This window comes from Pristiophorus japonicus, chromosome 2 (assembly GCF_044704955.1).
Source record: "Pristiophorus japonicus isolate sPriJap1 chromosome 2, sPriJap1.hap1, whole genome shotgun sequence".
NCBI classification, from domain to species: domain Eukaryota; kingdom Metazoa; phylum Chordata; class Chondrichthyes; family Pristiophoridae; genus Pristiophorus; species Pristiophorus japonicus.
Genome location: NC_091978.1, coordinates 322,112,656 through 322,134,185, shown reverse-complemented (window position 1 = coordinate 322,134,185; position 21,530 = coordinate 322,112,656).

The following is a 21,530-nucleotide window of genomic DNA, read 5'->3' as shown; positions in this document are numbered from 1 at the left end:
AAGGAGAATTTCTTTACCAAAACATTCATAAATATTTATAATTATCTGTCAAGCAAGATACTAGAGATTACAAAGGTTAAAGATGTTTAATACAACTAAATGTTTTGGTAGGATAATTGGTGATTCTAAAACACACTACAGACATTCTGTGAAACAAAGAGTTGAGGGAGAAATCTGGCATGTTGGCGCCCCCAGTTAGCATTGGCACCCCCCGTTAGTGGAACTAATCCACGCCACATGGCAATTTCACCAGCCCCGTAGTGCTGGCGATAACATTTAGCGTCTCGACACCTTTCGCCATGTAAATCGTAATATCAGTGAACATGCAACGCTCGCTGGATGCCTAATCTGCAAACTTCAGTAGCACCCCCACCCCCCCCCCTCCCCCCACGCCTAACACCGACAGCGCCAGGGAATGGAGGCATGAACCAGACAATTGGCAGCTGGCGGGGTGCTGCTTAAAGCGATGCGCCCCAACAGTCAACAAACTTCTGTTCCAAAAATGAAAAAAGACTTGGATTTATTAGCGCCTTTCATGACCGCCAACATCTCAAAGTGCTTTACAGTCAATGAAGTACTTTTGGAGTGTAGTCACTGTTGTAATGTAAGAAACGCAACAACCAATTTGCGCACAAGCAAGTTCCCACAAACAGCAATGTGATAATGACCAGATAATCTGTTTTTTTGTTATGTTGATTGAGCGATAAATATTGGCCAGGACAACGAGGATAACTCCCCTGCGCTTCTTCGAAATACTGCCTTGGAATCTTTTACGTCCACTTGAGAGAGTAGACGTTGCTTCGGTTTAACATCTCATCCAAATGACGGCACCTCCAACAGCCCTGCACTGGAGTTTCAGCCTAGATTTTTTTGTGCTCTAGTCCCTAGAGTGGGACATGAACCCTCAACCTTCTGGTTCAGAAGGCAGAGATTGTAGGATGTATCTGCAGCCAAATAAAGGTCGTCAAAGGATTTTGAATTTCCTCCCACAGCATATCACCATTCTGCACTCCCCAACTCATTTGGGGCTGGTGTGCAGACTCCAGTAACCCTCCCCTTTAATGGCTGGAAGGCGCCTTTGCCAATGCTTATTTCCGATTACACAATACCTCATATTCGTCATTGCTCAAAGCCTAACGCCATTCACCTATGCCATTAGTGGCTGATGTAGCGCTCCTCTGCAATCTTTGAGCACTGAGACTAACTTTAGCAGGCAGCGAGATTGATTAGCACCTGCCGCTAAACTTCTAACGTCAAAAATTAACGCCCCAAACCAAGCGATACCAAATTTTTAGCCCTTAATCATTGATTTCAGACTATACACTCTGGTGTTACTAGAAAATCAGGGTAGATGGAGCTTCCATGCTGAGTTTATATAAAATCTCTCAAGGTTATAAATAAGGAACTGAGTAATGGGTCTTGCAAGACAAAGACTAACGAGCAGGAAAAGCCCTTTAACAGTTCGGGTCAGTGTCCTAATGGTGAACTGAGCACTAGCAAAGATGTGCTATGTCCTGTTACAAGACTAATCAATCAACAGGAAGAACCTTGGATGCCACTGGGGTTTACAGCCTCAATGTCCTAATCATGAACTAGCACAAGACAAAGGCAGTATTGCACCAGGCCTTCATCAAGCTAATTGGTATCTGGCAATCATAGTTCTGGCTCATGCCTCTCTAGTTCAATGACACTGTGGAAAAGATCCATGTAACAGAATTAATCTTCAATGTGGCTACCAAAGTTTTAGTCCCATAAGTGAACTCGTCTTAGTAGAATTAAAGCTATAAATCCAGAAAGTTTTATTTTAGAAGTGATTGAATTAGAAAACAATACATATAATTCAAACATGCTTTTTTGGCAACAGAAAAATATTGCCCACAACATTGGTCAGTTGAAAAGGTTGCAGACAATTTTTATAAGAGTCAATGAAGCTTAAGTATTAGTTTGTATTTGTATTCCTTTAAAGCTGCCATAATAAACTATTCATGCTTGGAGTCACCAATTATTAGATGGACCAAACCTCCTCCTCCATCATACTCCAGAAAACAATTTTCAGTTGCTAGCTGTCAATATTGATGAAGAATTGACTTTACTGGAAAGATTTCTTCTCTCCGCCCCAGTTTCCTCCATCTACTTTGTTTTACTTCCTCCCTTGAGGGTATAGGCTCCTTGCTGCTGTCTGGTCAGTTAATGTGTGTTTTCAGCAGGGGTCCTTGAGCAGTTAACATTAACAGAACCATGACCGATTTTCCCCTCCCTCACCTAGAGATACTCCTTCCTCTCCATCTATTGCACATTTACAATTGGCGAGTGAGATCATCCTGTGTGTAAGGTTTTCTCAATGGTAAATGTAATCATAGTGCAGATGTTTATAGCAGATCCATCAGGGGGTGGTTTTAACTCTCCTCGATCAACGGAAACAGAGGGGGCAGGAGATAATATGGAACAACTCCATTCCCCGCTGCAGCTCCACTGATTTTTGCTGGTTTTGGAATACATAGGACCTTGATAGAGCTTTTAACCTGTTTATGAGAAGGAAATCGGCAGTGACAATCTACCCTACCCTAGCAAGCCCATTTAAAGTAAATTAAAATAAAACATTTTTTTATAGGGCCAAGAGAAGCAAGAGTGTTCTTCTGGGACCCATATGGAAATTCCAGGTCTCTGCTGCACTGGGTGCCCCCCCCACCTCGATCCACCAAACCCTTGGAATGCCTTCCACAAATGAGATGGCAGGGCAGTCTTCTCTTGGTGTCGGCAGACAGCCTCCAGCTGATCCTCATCGCCCATCCACTGGCCAGCTGCTGCTTTCGTCCCAAAATGGGCTGAGCAGATGACCGATAGTCGTTATTTGCCAGGCCTCCTACTGACACACTTAGACGGAATGCCGTCCGCTCCCGTTTGCTTCCCACTGGCAAGTAGGACCTTATCCTCATAAATAGGAACATATCTTTTAGTTGTTCCTCAACATCAAGCCCCCGAGATGTCTGCGCTTCTCTAATTCTGCCCTCTTGAGCATCCCTGATTATAATCGCTCAACCATTGGTTGCCCTGCCTTCTGTTGCCTAGGCCCTAAGCTCTGGAACTCCCTGCTTAAACTCCCCCTTTTTTGAATGACAAGGGAGTCAAGGGTTATGGGGAGCAGGTGAGGAAATGGAGTTGAGGCCAGGATCAGATCAGCCATGATCTTATTAAATGGCGGAGCAGGTTTGAGGGGCCAAATGGCCAACTCCTGCTCCTATTTCTTATGTTCTTATGTTCTTATGTTCTTAAACCTGTCCACTTCTCCAACTCTCTTTTCTCCTTGAAGATGCTCCTTAAGACATACCTCTTTGACCAAGCTTTTGATCACCTGCGCTAATTTCTACTTATGCAGCTCGGTGTCAAATATTTTTTATCTCATAATACTCCTGTGAAGCGCCTTGGGATGTTTCACTACGTTAAAGGCGCTATATAAATACAAGTTGTTGTTGTACTCCTACAGTGATTAGATTTTCCTCTCATTGTATTTGGGCAAAATAGATTGTCTGGACGCAGCCCTTAGAGGAAAATCAGGTGATGAGGATTGCACATCTGTAATGGAGCCCGTAAGATTTTCTGTCTATTTAAATTAATGGGAAGAAATTTGGGGGACGGGCCTGCTGCAATTCTCCAATGCCAGATTTTCCATTATGTGCTGTGCCCAGGTGATCCACTCCACTTAAGTGCCATACAAGGAAGATCTGCCCCATACACTCCTTTCACTCTATTGTGCAAATATAGAGGCAAATACATATTAAACATCTCTGCTATTCTTTCATTCTGACATTCATTCATTAATGCCTTAGTAGCCCTGCCCTTCCTGTTACAATCCTCTTGCTTTTGATACATACCTATTATCCCCGTATATGTTGACTCCCAGAGGTAAATTTTCATCTTCCCTGCCTGGGCGGTAATCTGTCTGAGTGAATTCTCCGCCCATTATAAAACCTGTCTGATTTTCAGTCCATTGATTTCAATTAGACTTTATCACTTCATTTTTCTAACTAGGTAATAATCAGTTTTTTAATATACTTCGAAACTGTGCATGACGGCAAAGTGTTGTCGAGGGGATGGGGGGACTGGAGGGGGTGAGGGCGGTGGGGGATATTTTGTTTCAAGGCCTTTAGTAATGATGTACGCCTGGAATTTTCATGGAGGTTCTCCTGCTCTCCCGTCGTAACTTTTGTGGAAGATCAGTGGAAACCTGGAGAAATGGTAGTTTGCTGGATTTGGTTCCTTGAATTTACTTTGTGTCTTTCCCTAGTGCCTAGCAACCCAGGCCCCCAGTGTATAAGAATGTCATTACCATTGAATGTAACCAAGGACATAATGTTGGAAACTATAATATACAACATCACCATGCCATTATTGCCTTATTTAAATATATCCACCCATTTTATGGCAGATGCATGTGCTGTCCACGAGAAAAATTATTGAAAAGGGCAGGAATCCAGCATAATGGATCCCACTCCCGCCTACACAAATAATGCCTGATTGTCAGGTGTAGGAAAAGTAAAATCTAAGCTTGAGTGTTAGTAGGCCATTCCATTCTGGGAACATCATAGCTGAGCTCAAAGCTGTCTCCATCTGACTGCCAAATTCCTAAATCAACAAACCTCTCATTTCATCATGAATACAGCACAATGTAAAAGGAGGTAACAAGGGTGGCTAAGATCAAGGCGGCCCACTACCAATAGAGGCAGCAAAAGACGAATTATACAATTGTGTATGTTGATAAAATCCTGATACCTGCTAAACTGAGGGTGGCCACATTACTTTCTGTATTCTGGTAGTTAGCCCAAGCAAGAGACTCAGTTACAATACAATCGCTGTAGCTATAAATTGTCAATCACTACACATATCTTTAGGCTAACTTTGTCTGGTGCTTTTTAATATGTCCTTACTATACAGTATAAATGCACGCGAGGCCCATACTTGAGAGAAGGTCACTCTGTGACCAGTTACCTTTATTACCAAGGCCTCAAGAGGCAGACGGTGGGTGGAGCTTCCCCTTTTATACCGGAAAGTCCAGGTTAGGAGTGTCTCCCACAAGTTCGCCCCCTGTGGTCAGTGTTCTCAAGGTGTACAATTTAGGTCAGCTTATACATGGGTTCCAATGACAGTTGAATACATGACATCACCTCCCCCCAAAGTCTTATTGGGATCACAGGTTAAGTCTCTCTGGTGGTTTACGCTCCCTTGTAGAGCTCCTGAGTTGGGGCTCCGGTTGTTGGGCGCTGGCCTGAGTGTCTGCTGTTTGCGGTGCCTCAGGCCTGTCCGCACTGCCCACAGTGACTGGGCTCTCCTCCACTTGGTTCCGGTGTTCAGTCACCTGTGGTGGAGTAAACTCTACGTTGTGTTCTTCCTCTGCTTCTTCTATGGGGTTGCTGAACCTCCTTTTAGTTTGATCCACGTGTTTGCGGCAGATTTGTCCATTGGTAAGTTTAACTATCAAAACCCTATTCCCCTCTTTGGCAATCACAGTGCCTGCAAGCCATTTGGGCCCTGCAGCGTAATTAAGGACAATAACAGGGTCATTGACATCAATACATTGCGCCTTTGCATTCCTGTCATGGTAGTCACATTGTGACTGACGCCTGCTCTCAAAAATTTCTTTCATGTTGGGGTGTATAAGTGATAACTGGGTTTTGTGCGTCCTTTTCATTAGCAGCTCTGCGGGTGGAATCCTTGTGAGCGAGTGTGGTCGGGATCTATTGGCCAACAGGAGACGTGATAAGCGGCTTTGTAGGGAACCCCCTTGGATTCTGAGCATCCCCTGTTTGATTATCTGCACTGCTCGTTCCGCCTGGTCATTTGAGGCTGACTTGAACAATGCTGTTCTGACATGGTTGATTCCATTGCCTGGAATTCAATGCTTGTGAATCATGGGCCATTGTCGCTGACCAAGATGTCCGGTAGACCCATGGGCGGCGAACATTGCCCGTAGACTTTCTACCGTGGCAGAGGATGTGCTTGAATGTAAAATGGCACACTCAATCAATTTGGAATAGGCGTCTACTACAAGCAAAAACATTTTTCCCATGAAAGGACCTGCGTAGTCCACATGGATGTGTGACCATGGCTTGGCGGGCCAGGACCAGGGGCTCAGGGGAGCTTCCCTGGGTGCGTTACCCAGCTGAGCACACGTGTTGCACTTGCGAACACAAAGTTCCAGTTCTGCATCTATCCCTGGCTACCAAACGTGTGACCTGGCAATTGCCTTCATCATGACAATGCCAGGGTGCTCATTGTGAAGTTCTCTGATAAATACTTCTCTGCCCTTCAGGGGGATGACTACTCGGTTTCCCCACAGTAGGCAATCGGCCTGAATCGAGAGTTCATCCTTGCGCCTATGAAACGGTTTGAACTCCTCAGGGCATGCCCCGTACGTAGCTGCCCAGTCCCCATTCAGGACACATTTCTTAACTAAAGACAGTAGCGGGTCTTTATTTGTCCAGACTTTGATCTGACGGGCTGTCACAGGTGAGCCTTCGCTTTTGAAAGCTTCAACAGCCATGACCATCTCAGCATCATGCTCAGCTGCCCCCTCAGTGGTGGCTAGTGGTAGCCTGCTGAGTGCATCGCCACAGTTTTCAGTGCCCGGTCTGTGCCGAATTGTGTAGTCATAGGCGGCTAACGTAAGTGCCCACTTCTGTATGCGGGCCGATGCATTCGCATTTATGGCCTTGTTGTCGGCCAAAAGGGACATTAGGGGTTTGTGATGTGTCGCCAGCTCAAATTTCCTGCCAAACAGGTACTGGTGCATTTTCTTTACCGCATATACACATGCGAGCGCTTCCTTTTCTACCACCCCATAGCCCCTTTCTGCCTGGGACAGACTTCTGGAGGCATAAGCTACCGGCTGTAACTAACCATTGGCATTCACATGCTGCAACACACACCCGACCCCATAGAACGATGCATCGCATGTTAAAACTGGTTTCTTACACAGTTCATATGACGTTAACAGTTTGTTGGAGCATAACAAATTGCGTGCTCTATCAAAAACCCTTTCCTGGCTGTCCCCCCAGACCCAATCGTGTCTTTTGCATAGGAGCACATGTAGCGGCTCTAACAGCATGCTCAATTTGGGAAGAAAGTTACCAAAATAGTTCAGGAGCCCCAGGAACGAATGCAGCTCCATCGTGTTACAGGGTCTGGGTGCTCTCTGGATTGCTTCCGTTTTGGACGCCGTAGGTCTGATCCCGTCTGCTGCTACCCTCCTCCCCAGGAATTCTACCTCCAGAGTTAAGAAGACGCACTTTGCCTTTTTCAGTCGCAGTTTACCCAGTCCATTCTGCGTAGCACCTCCTCCAAGTTGTGAAAGAGTTCTTCAGTATCGCGATCCATGATGAGGATGTCGTCTTGAAAAACCACCTTCCTTGGAATCGACTTGAGGAAGCTTTCCATACTTCGCTGAAAGATCACGGCGGCCGAACGAATCCCGCACAGACATTTGTTATACTCAAACAACCCCTTGTGTATCGTGATGGTGGTCAGCTTCTTCGACTCACTCGCCAGCTCCTGGGTCATGTAAGCTGAGGTCAGGTCCAATTTTGAAAAAAGTTGCCACCGGATAGCGTCGCAAAGAGGTCCTCCGCTCATAATCGCCACATATCGTGACCGCCCCATCCGCCTTGAGCACTGGCAAGATCGGGCTCGCCCAGTCACTGACTTCAACTGGCGAGATGATGCCTTCTCTCAGCAGGCGGTTCAATTTGCATTCTATCTTTTCCCCCATCACGTATGACACCGCGCTGGCCTTGTGGTGTACTGGCCTGGCGTCTGGGTTTATGTGAATCACTACCTTGGCCCCCATGAAAGTGCCGATGCCGGGTTGAAATAATCAGTCAAATTTGTCCAGGAGCTGTGAGCATGATACTCGCTCCACAGAAGAAATTGCATTGACATCGCCCCATTTCCAGTTCATGACAGCAAGCCAACTCCTCTCCAGTAGTGCAGGACCGTCCCCCGGGACAATCCAGAGTGGCAACCTGTTCTCCGAAACCTTGTGGGTCACAACTACCATGGCGCTGCATAGCACCGGAATGATCTCCTTTGTATATGTCCGTAGCTGTGCGTCAATCGGCAATAATTTTGGCCTCCTGGCCTTGGACACCCACAACCTTTTGAATTGTTTGATACACATCAGGGACTGGCTGGCTCCCGTGTCAAGCTCCACTAACACTTGGATGCCATTGAGGAGCACTTACATCATTATCGGTGGCGTCCTGGTATATGAACTGTATATGTGCTCTACATGAACTCGCTGAACTTTAGCTTCCAGCGATTTCCCCCAGTATTCATTTGGCCTCGTAGGGCTTACATCAGGTCCGTCCTCCTCGTACATCAACTTGGCTGCAGGCTTCCTGCACATACGCGCCAAGTGACTGCTGACGTTGCAGTTTCTGCAGGTATATTGCTGATACCTGCAAGCTCTGGCTGGGTGTTTGCCTCCACACCTCCAACATGAGCTGGAGGCCCCATTGTTGGAAACAAAAGGTCCATTACCAGTCGATCGTCTCTGACTGTCTCTGTAACTGTCTTTAAGCGCACCATTAACAGGTGTTGATTGCCCCATTACTGGCCGCATTGTCCATTGTGATGGCATGAATCACCATTCAGCTTGCCATTGTCTCTGTTGAATTCCCCCTTTGGGTTCGACTGCATGCTGGGGCATATCTGATTGCCCTTGTCTGCCTGGAGAACTGTGTGCCGCATTAACAATGTTGGCACCCTGGTTGTTTGCCGCATTTGAGCCAAGATTTTTGCCATAAATTATTTTGGTCTCTTCCTCCCCTGAGATAATTGTCTGGGTTATCAGAGATGCCACTTCCAACGTCAAGTCTTTGGTCTCAATCAGTTTCCTGAAAACCCTAGCGTGCCCGATGCCCTCAATAAAAAAGTCTCGCAGCATCTCCACTCTGCATGCATCTGGGAACTTACATAGGCTTGCCAGTCGCCGGAGATCTGCTATGAAGTCTGGAACGCTTTGCCCTTCTCGCCGCCGGTGCATGTAAAACCGGTGTCTCGCCATGTGCATGCTGCTCGCCGGTTTAAGGTGTTCCCTGATCAACTTACTGAGCTCTTCGAACGTCTTGTCCGCTGGCTTCTCTGACGCTAGAAGGTCCTTCATCAGGGAGTACGTTCTGGATCCACAAACCGTCAGGAGATGAGCCCTGCGTTTGTTGGCCGAATCCTGTCCCAACCATTCCTTCGTGACAAAACTTTGCTGTAGTCTCTCAATAAAGTCGTCCCAATCATCACCAACACAGTACCTCTCTTCTGTGCTGCTAGTGGCCATGCTCGCGTGGTTCAAATCCCAGTTTCTCGTCGCCAATAATATGTCCTTACTATACAGTATAAATGCACACGAGGCCCATACTTGAGAGAAGGTCACTCTGTGACCAGTTACCTTTATTACCAAGGCCTCAAGAGGCAGACGGTGGGTGGAGCTTCCCCTTTTATACCGGAAAGTCCAGGTCTCCCGCAAGTTCGCCCCCTGTAGTCAGTGTTCTCAATGTGTACAACTTAGGTCAGCTTATACATGGGTTACAATGACAGTTGAATACATGGCACTTTTACTGCAAATTGTGATGTTCAAGGCCTGTCATTTGAAATTGTATTGTTGCAGATGACAATTTTTCAAAATCATAAATTCATGTTTCTATGTTGATATTTTCATTGTTGCGATATTCATGTTCCAAGGCACCAATAACTTTTCTGAGCATAAGGCTTTGAGAGCAAAAGGAAATGTTCCAATGATTTTGATAGAAACAGAACAGGGCCTCCGAAAGCTCCAGCCAACATCCCAGGAGGAACAAAAAACCCAAAGGACACTTATGGAGGAAGGCACACTAGAGCCATCTGAAAAGATGCAAGATACCAGCATAGCAAGCTTAAAGAAAGGAAGGCAGTGGACAGGAGTTGGATCCTTAATCCAACAGTCCCATCACAGAGACATGAAGTACTCCAGGCACTGGGCACAAGGTGCTGTGTAGTATGCTTTATCTCAGCTTCACAGTGATATTCTTTCTGTGCTGATCTAAGTTAGCTGAGCAGCACAGTTGAAGGTTTAGTTTATCCAAATGAAACCCTTACGCTGTTACTTATTTCCTTCCAATTTTCTTCCTACTTTTTATTTTTCATTCCTGAAGACAATGGCCCAGATTTTCCGAGTATGTGCCAGCTGCAAGTCATCTCCTCTGCTGACAGCACGTTAGCAAAACCACGGAAAATCGTGGATAATGTGCCTGGAAAATTCTGACACCTACTGCTGCATATTCTAAATTAGGCTAATGTTTCATGCTTTGATCTAGTTGCGTGGGCAGCAGTGTCCCTCTAGTACTGTGAGCTTGGATGCTCAGAAGGATATCTGACCATGGTGCGTCACAGCTTAGCATAATCCTGACCTCTATGGCGTTCACTCGTGTGCATTTCTAGCAGGGGTCACAGTGCACAGGAGCAGAAACCATGACCAATTTTCTTCCTCACTTGGCTGGAGACACTGAAGCCAATTTAGCAACCTGCTGTCACCATAGCTGAAATCAGGCAACTGACCATAGACAAAAGATCAATCCTGGGACCTTCCTGATGCACATATCCATCAGGGAACGTCCTAATATTTGTCTTACGGTATTTTAGTCAAATTGTGCTTGCTTATGAAAGCTGTATTTAATATTACATGGATATTATGAAATACTTATTATAATTATAATTGTTGAAGGCAGCAATATCCTACACAAGGCAATTGAGGCTAAAGATCTTGCATTCATTTAAAGTTCCAATGTATAGTAAATACTGCACCTATGAAGAATCCTCCCCAAAACAATTGCTAGGTGTTAATATTCTTTTTTGCATCTCTGTATTCTAATCTATAAAACATATTCTTCCTGGTACAAAATATTGTTGGGCCTCTTTCTGTATTGTAATTATTTTACAATAGGTTCTACTTAAAATAAAGGAACAAATGAGAACTATTGAGTCATTTATTTTATTGAAACAGAGGAATGTGTATAAAAACCTGTAATAATAAACAGCTGTGTTGTAATGAAGCTATATTGTTATATTGTCTTATTATTTAAGCAAGGAGAGATAAACTTATTGTTTGATATAATAGTAGAATCTAATGATATGTTTCTTTATCTGCTAGCTAAAACCTGTCAGCACAAATAATTTGGATGTACTCAAGCTCAATGATTCATTTATCTGGTCTAAGTGAAAGCAACTCAGAATGCAGGATACGCCTTATTTACAGAGGAGCCTTGGTGGCTTTTGTCATTTTCATTTGTTTTCACAGTGCTGTTTTGGTGGTACGTATCAGAATCCTATGGGTATCTGATGCCTGGTGTCTAGTGCCAGCATGTATCTGGCTCCTGATGGTCTAGTATCAGCTGTGCCTCAGTGCTTGCACTCTCATCTGAGTCAGAAGGTTATGGGTTCAAGTCCCACTCCAGAGATTGAAGCAGAAAATCTAGGCTGACACTCAGCACTGAGGAATTCCTCCACCAGCGCAAATAGTTGCTTAAAATCTACTGTTTATCATTTTAATCACCTCGATTAAATCACCCCTCAACTTTTTAAACGCAAGGGAATACAAACCAAGTTTATGCAACCTGTTACCAGTATCATTCTGGTGAATCAAGGCCAACATATCTTTCCTGAGGTACACTGCTGCAAAACTGATTGCAGTACTCCAGTTGGGGTCTGTCTAAGGCTCTGTACAACTGAAGTATTACTTCTTCACTTTTGAATTCCAAACCCTAGAGAGAAAGGTCCATTAGACAGTTTGATTGTGTTTATGCACCTATGCACAATGTTTCCTCTAATTAAAAATTTGGGTGCATGGTCCCTTTAACAGGCTGTGCAGCTGCGCAGCTCAAAGGGAACGTTGCCTGTGCACTAGCTTTCCGTGGACACCAAAATCCTGTCCACCACCACACTCCTAGTCTCTCCCATTAAGAAAGTATTCCAGTTTATCTTTCTCAGTTCCAATGTAGATAGCCTCACATATTCCTACATTGAGCACTTTTTGCTATAGCTTTGACCGCTCAATTAGTCTGTCCACATCCCTTTATAACCTCCTGCTCCCATCTACACAATTTACTATCTTAGGACACAATTTTGCCTACCGAAGCGGGAGCGAGGCGGGTGATGTCCATAGTGGGGACTCAACCCACTGCCGGCTCCAGCCTGCTCTGTAAAAGTGATTTTATGGTGATAGGGCTTGTTAAGCCCACCCAGAAAGTTCCTGGCCAATTAAAAAGAAGCGGGTCTGATGACATCAGTTGATGATGCATCATTAACCGGTTTCCTTAAAGGATCATGTCCAAATTGATTTCGACAGTTGTGCTGTCAGTGTTCCACAGCATTGAAATGCTGCAAACACTGACAAGCACTGCACAAAGGTGCATGGTTGCACCCAGGCTCTCCCATGACTCCCTCCATATATTGCCAAACATTGAAAGGTTTAATTTCAACACTTTGCATTCTTGGACACATTTGTGTGCACCTTTGGAAGTGGCTTAGTGAGTTGCAATGAATGGTAATACATTAGGGTACCTCTGCAATGGTGATGAGTGTGAAAGGAATGGCTTGGGCATTATAAGGATGCTTTATGGTGTTGGTGTGGTGCATAAATGAGAGGTGGAGAGAACACTTCAGTAATCTTCTTAATCGACCTTCAACAGTGAATGAAGAAGCACTTGACTCCATATCCCAGCAACCTATCAAAGAAGATCTTGATCTTCCTCCTAGCATGGACAAAGTAAAGAAAGCCATCAACCAGATGAGTACTGGAAAGGCTCTAGGAAAGGATGGAATCCCTGCCGAAATCTACAAGGCAGTAGGCCCAGCAACTCTCGAGGCCTTTCATGACATAATAACTAGCATCTGGGACGATGAAGACATGCCACAGGACTTCCGTGATGCTATGATAGTTTCCCTCTACAAGAACAAGGGCAACAAAGCAGACTGTGGCAACTACAGGGGAATATCGCTTCTGTCCATTTCTGGGAAGATCATTGCCCGCATAATATTGAACCGACTCATAGCTAGTGTCTCAGAAGTAAATCTTCCAGAAACACAATGTGGCTTTCGACCTGGTCGGAGCATGGCGGACATGATCTTTGCACTCAGACAAGTGCAGGAGAAATGCATTGAGCAGAACATGGACCTGTATGCTGTATTTATTGACCTCACCAAGGCCTTTGATACTGTCAACAGAGCAGCGCTGTGGTCAATCTTGACAAAACTTGGGTGCCCAAGGAAGTTTGTCCACATCATCGAGATGTTTCATGACAACATGACAGGTGAAGTGCTCTCAGACGGCACAACCACGGCCCCATTTGCCATCTCAAATGGAGTGAAACAAGGTTGCGTACTCGCTCCAGTTCTGTTCAACCTATTCTTTACCTGCGTCTTGAACTATGCCATAAAAGACGGAGTTTGGGGTTTACCTGAAATATCGATTAGATGGTTCACTGTTTGACCTCCGCCGCCTTGCTGCAAAGACCAAAGTACGGAAACGACTCATCCTAGAGGCACTCTTTGCTGACGACTGCGCCCTTATGGCACACAAGGAGTGTGACCTACAATTCATACTCAGCAAATTTGCTGAGGCAACAGAATTGTTTGGCCTAACCATCTGCCTTAGTAAAACTGAGGTTCTCTATCAGCCTGCCCCTGGCACCACAGCACCTGCTCCCACAGTCTTCATCAGCAGTATACAACTAAAGTCAGTGGACAGCTTCAAGTACCTTGGCAGCACCATATCAAGTGATGGGTCCTTGGACAAGGAGATTGATGCAAGGATCTGTAAAGCCAGCCAGGCACTTGGTCGCTTGCGCACTGAGGTGTTGAATCACCACCACATCCGACTGTCAATTAGACTGTTGGTGTATAGAGCAGTCGTTCTCTCATCTCTCCTTTATGGATGTGAGACCTGGACACCCTACAGGCGTCACATCAAAAAGTTGGAAGCTTTCCATATGCGCAGTCTCAGATCTATACTCCACATACGCTGGCAAGACTGGGTGTTAAACTTTGAGGTTCTGGAGAGAGCACAATCAACTAGCATCGAGGTGATGATCATGCGAGCCCAGTTCTGGTGGGCTGGACATGTCATCCGCATGGATGAGTCAAGGATTCCTTGTCAGCTTCTTCACGGCGAGCTCTGTGAAGGTTGAAGACACCAGGGGTGCCCCCGCAAGCGCTACAAAGATTGCATTAAGGCTAATCTCCAGTACTGTGGCATCCGACCAAAGGACCTCGAGAATACAGCAGCTAATAAAATCCAGTGGCGAACCCTCACGAGGACTGCCTGCCAGACCTTCGAAGAAAGCCGTTGTCAATGCCTGCGGGACACTAGAGATAGGCGACATCAGGTGGCAGTACTGTCAGCATCAGGCACATCGAACTTCCCTTGTCCGACGTGCAAGAGACTATGTGCAACCAGAATTGGCCTATACAGCCACTTGAAGACACATGCCATTGATGATTAGCACATCAACGTCTTTGTTGGATACGACAGACTACTAAGAGAGTGATGCGGTGCTAACCTGGTGCTTCATGTGGCAGCCAGGGTGTACAGTGTCAAGTGAAGGAAATCTGGCCATGGTGAGGCCATCCCTGGCATCCCAGGCAGCAATGTGGATGGGTGTTGATAACAGCTGTTCTGTGCAGTATCAGTTGATTGCAGAGGAGATTGGTGTTGTTGTTGGTGCTGCTGTTGTGTTTGGTGATGCTGATGGAATAGATGGCAGGTGAGGTTGAGATAACAGAAGCGATCTGTCAATGGTGAGAGAGGTTGTTCCAATGAGATGACACTGGATAGAGAGTTTGCTCCAAACACTTGCAAGCTGCATAAAGCTCAATCTGTCTTCCAAATGCAGCAAGCAACTGCTTCTAACCTTGGAAAGTGAACACCGATAAAATTGAAGATTTTATAGACCATTTGCAGCTGTCAAGTTAACAAATCATCCCATGCTGACACAACACCCGACCTCCTTACCTGACATGATCTCCGAGCAGCGGGGAAGCTGTTGGAAAACACTTACAATTTAAAGGTGAGTTTAAAATAGTTTTTGTGCATGATAACATGCTATTAATAATCTAAATTGCTCCCCCCCCGCCCCGCTGCTTGGTGTCCAGTCTGTTTAGCGCTGACAGACCCAACACCTGGAAGACTAGTGAGGAGGATGGTTAACAGTGGGGTCCCAACCCGCTGTCAATCATTTCAAATTTCACAGCGGACCCCCCTTCAATCCCATCCTCTTAGCACCGGTAAAATTCCGGCCTTAGTGTCATCTGCAAACTCGGATATACAACTCTCTATTACTTCATCAAAGTCGTTAATAAATAAATGGTGAAAATCCGTGTCGCCTGGGGAACAGCATGTGTTACCTCCTGCCAATCAAAGAATGTTCCCTGCTGTTAGCTTTGATATTGGTTGCAAATTTTTTTCATATTTCCTTTTTGCACCTCTTATTACTTTCTTTGTATGCCTTTGTTGCTTTTATAGCTCTCGCTGTCTGCTGGATTTCCACGTTTCCTTACATTTTTATAAGCTTTTATGTTAGCTTAATACTGTCTCTTACCTCCTTTATGACAATGGTTGCTTAATTGCACAAGTGGAGCTCTTACTTGTCAGGGGGATATACTGGTTTTGTAACATACCAAATACTTCTTTAACTACTTTCTATTGTTTGTCTGTAGATTTATCCACTTCAGCTCAGCGTACTGCTGTCTACATATCCGCGGAACAACTATGGCTACCTATTCCCACCTCCATAACATCGCCCATCTCCATCCTTGCCTCAGCTCATCTGTTGCTCAAAACCTCATCTATGCCATTGTTACCTGTAGACTTGACTATTCCAACGCACTCCTGGCTGGCCTCCCACATTCTACCTGACGTAAACTTGAAGTCACCCATGTCCTAACTCGCACCAAGTCCCGCTCACCCATCACCCCTGTGCTCGCTGACCTACATTGGCTCCCGGTTAAGCAATGCTTTGATTTTAAAATTCTCATCCTTGTTTTCAATTCCCTCCATGGCCTTGCCCCTCCCTATCTCTGTAATTTTCTCCAGCACCACAACTCCTTGAGATATCTGTGCTGCTCTAATTCTACTGTCTTGAGCATCCCTGATTATAATCGCCCAACCATTGGTGGTCGTGTCTTCTGCTGCCTAGACCCTAAGCTCTGGAATTCCCTCCCTAAACTTCTCTGCCTCTCTACCTCTTTTTCTTTCTTTAAGATGCTCCTTAAAACCTACGTCTTTGACTAAGCCTTTGGTCATCTGCCCTAATTTCTCCTTATGTGACTCGGTATCAAATTTTTGTTTTATGACACTCCTGTGATACACCTTGGGATGTTTTACTACATTAAAGGCGCTATATAAATACAAATTGTCAATTTATTTGTTATCCCTTTGATGTCCTGGGGAGTAGCAATAGTCTGCATCAACTAGATGCTGACGATGACTTGGAGTTCAGCCTCTGAATGTGCGCAGACACAAGTGTCGTCCGCGTACTGTACTTCGACAACAGAGGATGGGACGGTCTTGGATCTGGCCTGGAGGTGATGAAGGTTGAACAGGTTCCCACTGGTTCTATAATTTCGTTCCACTCCAGCGGGGAGCTTGTTGAGTGTGAGGTGGAACATTGCAGTGAGGAAGAATGATGGGGGTTGGCGCGATGACGCAGCCCTGCTTGACCCTGGTCTGGACGTTGATTGGGTCTGTGGTGGATCCGTTGGTCAGGATCACGGCTTGCATCACCGAGGCATACGAAGGCCTTACACTAAACACCTGTAAGACAAAGGTCCTCCACCAACCTGACCCCACCACACAGCACTGCCCGTCAGTCAACGGTATGGCCCTGGACAATGTAGACCACATTCCATACCTCAGGAGCTTATTATCAGCAAGGGAAGACATTGACGACAAGGTTCAACACTGCCTCCAGTGCGCTAGTGCAGCCTTCGACCACCTGAGGAAGAAAGTGTTCGAAGATCAGGCCCTCAAGTCTGCCACCAAGCTTATGGTCGACAGGGCTGTAGTGATACCCACCCTCCTGTATGGCTCAGAGATGTGTACCATATACAGTAGACACCTCAAATCGCTGGAGAAATACCACCAACGATGCCTGCGCAAGATCCTGCAAATTGGGAGGACAGATGCACCAATGTCATTGTTCTGGATCAGGCCAACATCCCCAACATCGAAGCACTGACCACACTCGACCAGCTCCATTCAGCGGGCCACATTGTTCGCATGCCTAACACGATACTCCCAAAGCAAGCGCTCTACTCGGAATTCCTACATGGCAAGCGAGCCGCAGGTGGGCAGGGGAAACGTTTCAAGGACATCCTCAAAGTCTCCTTGATAAAGTGCAACATCCCCACCGACACCTGGGAGATGCTGGCCAAAGACCGCCCTAAGTGGAGGAAGAGCATCCGAGAGGGCGCTAAGCACCTCGAGTCTCGTCGCCGAGAGCATGCAGAAAACAAGCGCAGACAGCGGAAGGAGCATGCGGAAAACCAGACTCACTCCCCATCCACCCTTTCCTCCAACGACTGTCGGTCCCACCTGCGACAGAGACTATAATTCCCATATTGAACTGTTCAATCACCTGAGAATTCATTTTTGGAGTAGAAGCAAGTCTTCCTCGATTTCGAGGGACTGCCTATGATGATGATGTATGAACTATTGAAGGTATAGTGGTAGTTCGCAACAACTCTTGGGGGTCTAGCAGTAGTTTGAACTAATTCTTGCAGGAGTAATGATAGTATGCTGCCGAGTCCTTGAGGGGCTCGTGCCATTATGCAGACCAGTGGAGATCTTTCTCTAGTTGCCAGCTGGCCATTTTGAATTCAGAGATTCTAAATCTCAGACTGTCTGAATTGGATGTCTCAATCTGTTACCCTTATGGTCTATTATATTCCAGTGGCTACAGACATACAAGTGACTTTTGGCAATTTGAACTTTTCAACAAAATGACCTAATTTTCGATTAAACCTAGGTCAGACTCCAATAATGCATTTCTGAGTATTGACGTTACAAAACACATGTCTAAATTGGCAAGAATGTTCAAAATAACATTTATATTTGAATTATGGGAATATTTGATTTGAAACATTTTAGGCCAAAATGTTTTAGGTGGGCAGCATTCATACCACTTGATTTCTCAACAGGCTTTTTTCGTACCTCGTCCAATACACTGTTTTCTCCTGGGCATCCACACCAGCACTACTGGCTTTTTGTTATTGTGGCTGTTTAATTTAACTACTGGGAGGCTGACAACCAATGCCAGCCACTTGAGTTTTGGTTTTACGAGCTTTTGCATTGATATATGGGGGAAATAAAATAGCTTTAATCAGTCATACCCAAGAAAGTTTGGTGTAACTGGAGTCTTTCCTTCAAGCAGCACAGGACAGGTCAGGGCACTAGAGGTGACAATTTGTGATACATGTCTGATGTAGCTTCACAGGTGGCAGCTGCCCTTTGCTGCCTTGTCCACATGTTCATTCTTCATGTATGAGCTTAGACAGTGAGTACTAAACAGGGTATTTGGCTGTTGGGGCATCACAGCTGTGTCAAATCCTGCCCCACCTAAATCCACACATGTGCACTTGCCTTTATCATTGGATAGCAATCCAGGTCAGATTGCTGGCTGATTTCTTCCCACTCCCGAACCCAGGGACATTGAAGCCAATTGCAGGGTCTCAACTGCTGACCCGGCTGAGATAGGTTTACTTGCCACATGCCTGGAACTAAACCTGGAATTTGTTGGTACAAACACGACTGCACCCCTGTCTAACTGATTTTCCGTTCATTAATTTAAATGGATGGAAAATCAGGCAGCCTCCGTCACAGATGTGTGACCTTTCCCATCCGATTCTCTGCCCTCCGCCTGGGCAATAATTTACGCCAGAGTGCTGGCCCAGTTGATATCAGATTAAAAGACCTCTAAGGCCAAATAAGAAACAGAAGGGTTAAATTTACGAGCCTGCACTGCAGGCTGGGCATCTCAGTTGCCAACTATGCATAGCCTAAATTCTGACGTGCACTGCCATGATTTTCCAACCATTTTCCCAACAGCAGCATGGACTCATAAAATTACCCCAAATCCCAAGGCTACCCCAGTACCTCCACACAGACCTGTGCGCAGAGCTACAGAGTTGTTCATTTCCATAAACAAGTGCAGTGAGGCATCCATATAAACAGGTGACAGAGGAAGATTCATGTGAATTTGTTTTTTTATCTGTTAATAAAAGCAGAAAATGCTGGAAATACTCAGCAGGTCAGGCAGCATCTGTGGATTGAGAGACAAAGTTAATGTTTTGCGTCAATGAACTTTCATCAGAACTGGAAAAAGTTAGAGATGTAACAAATGTAGCAAGTGGAGAGGCAGGGAAAAGAGGAGGAAAGAACAAAAGTGAAGGTCTGTGATAGGGTGGAAGGCAGGAGGATAGTAAGGTCGGAATTTTCTGGGGTCCGTGCGGGCACAATCGGAGGCGAGTCAGGTTGCAAATTTGAAATAACGGGTCGGGTACCCACCGTCATCCCACCCCCACGGTTCTTCCCCTAGGGTGTGTTTGCCGGTCCGGCAATGACCCAGCCAGCAGAGGTAGGCAACCTAATTCAAATCATTAACAGGTAGTTGTCAGACCCTTAAGAGCCTTTTGCAGCTTAGCGTTCAAATTTCCTTGGCTGCTCACGGGGTTCACGCAGCTCGGGAACCATGTCTGTCAGCCTGAGGCAGGAGTTGAGTGGCCATTGCTCCAGATGATTAGATGACAGCATGAAATGTAGTATAAACGCTCCCACCTCACAGCTGGTCACTTTCCTCAGGCAGTTGTTGCTGGCTGCATTCCTAGCACACATTTAGTTTTCTACAGTCTGCAAGTGCTTCCAGCAAAACTGCTATCCAGTCTCACCTCACTGGTACAAACTAGCACACCATTAATAGCTTGCTCCTCTGATCTCTACTTGACCTGTCATCTATTCCATCAGCATGAGTGCCCACTGTTTCACCTTGGTCCTCAAATTCGGACCACGATGAGTCCCAACACCAGCAGCATCAGGCACACCAGCAGCACCAACAATAACACCACCAACCTTCTCCTCAATCATCTGATGCTGCACAGGATAGAGGGCATCAGCGCAGGGCTGCACCATGCCAGAGGTGATACCCACAACATAGGGTATACAGGCAGAGGATGAGCTTCTGCAACATGTCTAAGCAGCAGTGCCAAAGGAGGCTCAGGCTATCATGCCAAGTCGTCGCAGATATTTTCTCATTGCTCGAGGAAGACCCGCAGCCCAGAGGAATGGGTGGATATGCCTTACTCGTGGCTGTCAAAGTCACCAGCGCCCTCAACTTCTTCCCTCAAGCTCCTTCCAGGGATCTGCAGCAGACGTTTGCGGCATCTCGCAGTCGACCGCCCACATATGCATCACACACGTCATCGATGCTGTATTTGACAAGTCAACCAATTATATCAACTTTGCCACTGATAAAGCCTGTGTTACTGAGCGGGCGCTCAGCTTTGCCACTCTGACTGGCTTCACACTGGTGCAGGGCGTCATGGACTGTACACATGTGGCCATCAGGGAACCTCATCATAGTAGGAGTTTTTGTCAACTGCAAGGACTACCACTCCCTCAATGTGCAGCTCGTCTGCAACCATAGGAAGATCATCATGCATGTGTGTGCCAGATTCCCTGGCAGCTGCCATGACTCTTTTGTTCTTCGCCAGTCCACCCTCCCTTAGCTCTTCGTTCCTACAAACAGACTTTCCAGCTGACTGCTTGGAGACAAGGGCTATCCACTGAAGTTGTGGCTCATGACACCCTCGAGGAGACCAAGTACTGAGACCCAGGAGAGATACAATGAGCATACAATAGGTATGACAATAGGATTGCTTAGAATGTGCTCCAGATGCCTTGACAGATCTGGAGGAGCACTTCAGTATCCGCCAGCCAGGGTCTCCAAAATTGTCATAGTCTGCTGCACACTGTACAACATAGTGTAGCATCGAGGATTAGTGCTGCATGAGGAGCAAGGCACTGAGCACACAGCCTCTTCAGAAGAGGAGGAGCAGGAGGTAGAGGAGGAGCATCAGCTGGAAGATGAGGAGGTGCAAGAGCTGGAGGAACCTACGGGCCAGCACCCGAGCACATTGCTGTCCGGGAGGCCAGGAATGGCCTCATCGTGGCCAGATTTACTTAGCTTTATGTATTACACCCATTTGGCTGCAACATGCTGCGCCAGATTGGCACCACCCCACTGCAACACCATAAAGGATTCCTACAATGATCAAGCCATTACTTTTGCACTGACCACCATTGCTGGAGCTACCGTTATGTCTCATCATTCACTCCAACTCACTAAGCCACTTCTAAAGGCGCAAACAAATTTGTCCAAGACCAGAAAGTGGTGAAAATAAAAATATTTAAGGTTGACATTACATTAACAGAAACTTGACATTAACATTGAAGAATA